The sequence below is a fragment of the Leptonotus elevatus genome, chromosome 22 (genome assembly GCF_054856555.1).
Source record: "Leptonotus elevatus isolate MCC_2025b chromosome 22, RoL_Lele_1.0, whole genome shotgun sequence".
Classification (NCBI taxonomy): Eukaryota; Metazoa; Chordata; class Actinopteri; order Syngnathiformes; family Syngnathidae; genus Leptonotus; species Leptonotus elevatus.
Window position 1 is genome coordinate 6046601 of NC_141260.1, and position 6000 is coordinate 6052600.

The following is a 6000-nucleotide window of genomic DNA, read 5'->3' on the forward strand; positions in this document are numbered from 1 at the left end:
ATAGACAAAAACCTTACTGTATATTGTAGCAACGAGGGATATACACAATTGAGATTTAGAGCCTACTCAAACTTTTCTTTGTTTTTGTTTTCTTTTACTGCACATTAAAACCTTAAAGTGAGATCTGCTAGCTCTAGCTAGCGCTAGCAGGTGTAGTTAGCATGTAGGCTACCATGTCTAGCACTTAACTTTACCTATCTTGTTAAAACAGCAGCCGGATAACACAACGTTCAAATATGGAGGTAAATATGGTGCAAAACTAACTTGTGCAAAAAATTTGTACCTGTAGAAAAAAGTCTAAATTTGTATCTGTAAAAGTCGTGATTTGTATCTGTAAAAAAAATGTGTGCCTGTAAAAAAACAAATTTGTGTCTGTAAAAGAAATTTGTACCTGTAAAAAAAAAATGTGTATGTGTAAAACAAATTTGTATCTGTAAAAACAAATTTGTACCTGTAAAAGTCATGATTTGTAATCTGTACAAAAAAAATTTTGTACCTGTACAAAAACTATAAATTTGTATCTGTAAAAGTTGTGATTTGTACCTGTAGAAATGACAACTTGTAGTCAAAGAAGTCGCCACTAGGAGTCACAAGTGGGCTTTCTGCTGCTGTTCAGTGACGTGAGTTTTGCCCCATTTGTCGCGCTACAAATGGAGCAAAACTAATTTGTACTTGTAGAGCGCCGTGATTTGTACTCGTAAAGAAGGGGGCGGGCTCTGGTGTAATGAAGGGTTGTTTTGACCAATCAAGTGAGAAGGATTTGAGCGGATTGGAGCGCAACCTCATTGGTTTAGCGAACGACGGTGGCGGGACTCGCGGAAGGATACAAGCAGGACACATCGTCGCCAACCAACATACATATTAAGAATACTTCAGTCTCTTTTGGTTTTTGCTATGACAAGGTAAGTATTATGTTACTTCATCATTCTTTCAAATATTGTTGTTTAAACGATGGTCATCCAACCTGTTTTTATGATTAGCATCACATATTTAGCTTTCTAGCTAGCTGGCATTTGATTTCATGCTAAAGCAGTCTAGTCATTATCGTCATTTCTGGCGCCACGGACGTAATTGCATCTCATGCTTTGGAATATTGTGGCTATATGACAACAATGAACAACTAAACTACTTCATTATATGCCAAGAATGGTGCAGTGTGCTGCTCCCCTGTGTTGGTTAAAATTGTTATTTCTTGTATTAGTTAGCTGGCTAACAAACGAATTCATGTAGCTCACATATGCGCCATTGACAGGTACTGGAGGGAAGATGCACCCAATCGATGTTATGTATGTACACATTTGACTCCATAGTGTTCTTTATCTTGTTTTGCCTTCTAGAAAAATGACCGATCAGAGCAACAGCTCTTCGCTGCAGCAGCAGGTGAGCGGAATATCGCTACTGCCTTGACATTAATGGTGTGTTTTTTGTTATTATTTCTTCCTGTTTGCATAATAATGTAATCAATAATAATGCACATTACACACGACCTATACAGAGTGTCCCAAAAGTCTCTTTACAATTATAACAATTTTGAGATATTTTAAGTACCTTCATTTGTGTGAGTTTTTTTTTAAACTTAATTTAATAGACCTCTATATGGGCATCATCATTTACACCAAGCACATGAAAACGGTACTCGATTTGTTGCCATGTTTGCTGCAGGTTTACCATCCATCAACACAGTATCTGAAACAAATAAATTCAATATGAATGAATACTTTAATTAACAAACACTGGTTAAAATAAAACAAATCTGTTTAAGACATCTCAACAACTGCCTTTGTAATATATTGTTTTAAAAATTGTAAACATGTTATGGACACCCTATATTTCTCTCTAGGAACTGCTGCTGAATCTTTTACTGGCCCGAACTCCATAACAGACTATCGGCTGCCCTTGAGCGTGCCCCTCTGGACCTGGACTATCTACAATTTATCATTTCACAGGACATGGTTTTACTGAGTGCACTAGCTAACCAAATTCAGATCCCTCAGCAAGTGTATGAAGCCCTTACTGATGTGCATGGTCTACTCTCTGCCCAAGATGAAATGGAGCTTCATGTAACGGTTCCTGTGGGGAGAACAAAACCTGGTTGTCCAAAAATTTTAATATGTAGGGAATATGTTTCGGAGCTCCTCAGCATAGGGCTATCTGCAGCGTACATTGCCAGACTTTTAGGAGTTTCTCGGTGGACGCTGCAGAGAAACATGAACAGCTGGGCTATGTCTGTTAGGGCCTTGTACGGTCAACTGACTAATGATGAGCTTGACAACCTGGTGTCACAAACACACCACTGCAACCCACATGCTGGGTACAGATTAATGATGGGATTGTTGCGGGCACAGGGGCATCGTGTACAGTGGCAGAGGATTCGTGCATCGATGCATAGGGTTGACACAGCAGGAATTGTGCTGAGAATGTCAGCATTGAGGTGTGTTGTTCGCAGAACATACTCTGTCCCAGGCCCAAGATCGCTGATGCATATAGACACAAACCACAAACTTATAAGGTTGGTTATGTTTTTCAAATCAAAACATATTACCTGTACATGACTTAACTATGTGCAAAAAAGTGATAATACCTAATGTTTTTCTTTATCTCAAATGTCATTGAAGGTACAATATGGTGATATTTGGAGGAATCGATGGTTTCTCAAGGAAGGTATAAATAATTGGATATTCCCTTTAAACGTCTAAACTTTTTGTCATTGAATCAGGCATTTCAATTGTGATTAGTTGTTTTTTGTTTTTGAAGACCTTCAGATTGTAGTACTAGTTTAGGATGGCTACCTCAGAAATCGGTTTCATTTTCTTTGGGAGCACCTTTGCATTTGTATTCTTCAATGGTAACATAATAGTACTGTAATACTCTTACTTACAGTCATTTTAGTTGAAAAGCTTTAATTGCACTTACAGTAACAAATCAAAACTCCATCATGTTACCTGTGACTTTATGCTAAGACTTCGCTGGCACTCTTTGTCTGAGAATTAGATTACATGTTTTCTTTGTTGACATTTTATAAAGACTCATTTCTTATGGAATCTCTTAAAACAGATGCAAGGTAGAGAATGAGATATTCTCAAGTGCCATTACACCAATTGCATTGAGTATTATTGTTGCATTTTACCTTTTTAAATATAATCCTGTTTTAACTACTACATGACTGTTAAAGGTTATTGAAATTGTATTTGTTAAGAGCTTTGAAATTGACACTTAAAATTGATATTGTTATTGTTAACGTACTTTGATCATTTGAAAATAAAAAGTACAGTTGTTTGAAGTCACAATGGGACAATTCCATTCTTCTCACATAGATAATGTATCTTGCTGTTGCAAATAATAACAGAGCCTCCACAACCCTTGCCTTCTTCAATGAAGCTGTTGAGAAGTATGGCTTACCTCAAAGGTTAGTCAGACATCATCACCTAGCCTATCCTACCCTTAATAGTGTAAATCTACCTGTTCTAACCATTGACTTGTTTTAAGGTTTTCGTTTCAGTGAAGTGTAATGCATAATTAATAGGAGTTCTCATTTTTGTTACATTTTCTTAAGGGTTCGTGGTGACCATGGGTTGGAAAATGTGGATGTAGCCCAGCTGATGTTCTCCACAAGAGGAGTTGGCAAAAACAGCTTCATTGCAGGGAAAAGTGTGCATAATCAGAGGTACTTTAGAAGACACTTCATTTTTATGGAACTACCACATTCATAACCTTGTAAGTTTACAGGGTGAGTAAAAAAAAAAGAAAAAATAATACGCCAAAATCTATGCAATATTAAAAAATAATAATAACAACAACACAGAAAACTTCCGGTTAGACACATGTAAATACATTCAAATTATTCTTGTTTTTGAAGTGGTTAATGTGGCCACCACCAGCAGCACGGGCAACATCTAGCCTATTTGAAGAAGAGAAAAGAATGAACTGAATGAAAACTTCACTTAGCAGTCGATGGCTGTAATTGGCCTGGCAGAACCTCTGTGTGTGTGATTTTATTTTTTTCTTCTTGTGGTGGTATGTTAAAGACAAAGTTTATGTTCCACCACTTCCATCAAATATCAATTACATGAAAGACCAAGTAACAGTTGCAATCAACATTGGCAACTTACGGTTGTCTTTACTGCCAGTGGTAAACACTAACACTTGTAAAACCTAAAAACTTGAATCTATTTACGACACAAGTCCAAGCTACAGTTTTTCATTTTTGCAATATCGCATGATTTTAAATTTTCATTTGATTTGTAGCTTTATAGGATATCCCCTTGAGATGCAACATCTAATTTTCAAAGGTGACATTCCAACACATACAAATAGTAATAATGTACAAAATAAAGGTAAAGAATTCTGCTATGTTCTTTTTTTTAATCACCCTTACTTTCTCATTACTTGAAATTAATGGAATGTTTGTTTCATTTATGAAACTGCATTTATCATTTTAAACTACTTTTTTTGTTGATAATAGAAAAAAAACATTTGCCATTGAAATGCTTAAATTTAAAAGGATTTAGAACAATTCAAACATGCTCTCAAAAATGATTAAATAATTAATTGGATAGCCAAGTAGTTGATTAATTGTTGCACCCAGTTGCTTGTTTGTCCAAATATGATTCACTTTTTTACATGGTTTAAAATGTCTTCTTTAATTAAAAAAAAAAGGGGGGGGGGCACAATTACATTGACATTACAGAATTGAACGTCTTTGGCGAGATGTCTACACAGCAGTCACTTGCCTCTACTATGCTGCGTTGCACCAAATGGAGGAAGATGATCTCCTGGACCTGTCCAGCAGTGTTCACCTTTTCTGCTGCCATTATGTCTTCATTCCTCGCTTACAAGCCCAGCTTGATGTTTTTAAAGATGGCTGGGACAGTCATCCCATGAGCAGCGAGGGAAATCGTACCCCGAACCAACTGTGGCACATGGGACTGCACTATAATGTACAAGAGTCTAATGATGTTGTAAGTACTTTTAAAAAATTGGTAAGCAAAACTTACTTTAAACAGTAGACAATGAATTGTTTTTCATATCAACTACAGGATTTGAACATCCCCCTAAACTGGGAGAGTAGTGGCCTTGTGTCCAGCAACACCGACTCTTGTGTCTATGTGCCTGAAACTGACTGCCCTTTGACACCTCAAGAACTGGCTGGACTCCATGCTGCTGTGGATCCAGCAGGACCTTCTACACGCATGGGAGTAGACCATTATTTGGCTGCAGTGAACTACATGCACAGTATAAACTATGTGTAGGGTCTAGCCAAGCGCTTCTGGGCTGTTATTTGTTTAAAACTGCCTGCACTAAATTACATTTTATAATTTAGTGCTATATATTGTCTTTTCGTACAAATTGACAATGAACTGTAATAAGAACCTATCTAGCAAAACATCAGAACTACATTATTTAAAGTAATGAAATAAAGATTTTGATCTATACCAAACCAAAACCAGTATCAGTTGTGGCGATGCAGTTCTTTAAATGGTCACTGAATTCTGTGTAATGGCTGTAGTGGCCAGGTAACTTTAAGTTTTGGAAGCATGTAGAAGACGTGGGATGTTCCGCTCTCACCACCTCCACTTTCATATCTGGCATGGGTATCTCCCATCCCACCCAGAACTTCAGGAGTCTTTTAAGATTCTCTTGAGACTCTAAAAAAAAGGAGAAAAAAAAGTGGAATTAAGTTGTGCATGCTATTAAGTAACAATAATCAATTAGATTACTTTTACTTTTTTTGAGAAAAAACAGGTTCTGCAACATCTGGGAAAAAAAGTGATCCCTGCTAGAGGATGATCATTTAAGAAAATCAAATCACAGATGTATCTATAAATTAAAATTCTGCCTTGTAGCAATATGTGTATGCTTATGCTTAATACTCATAATACAACTTGTGTTCATAAACAAGAAAAAATGGTTAAAAAAACCTTGATTTTCAACCACATTTGAAAATCTGCATTTATGCATTACAAAATGTGCACAAATATCAACATGTAATTTACCTGTCCC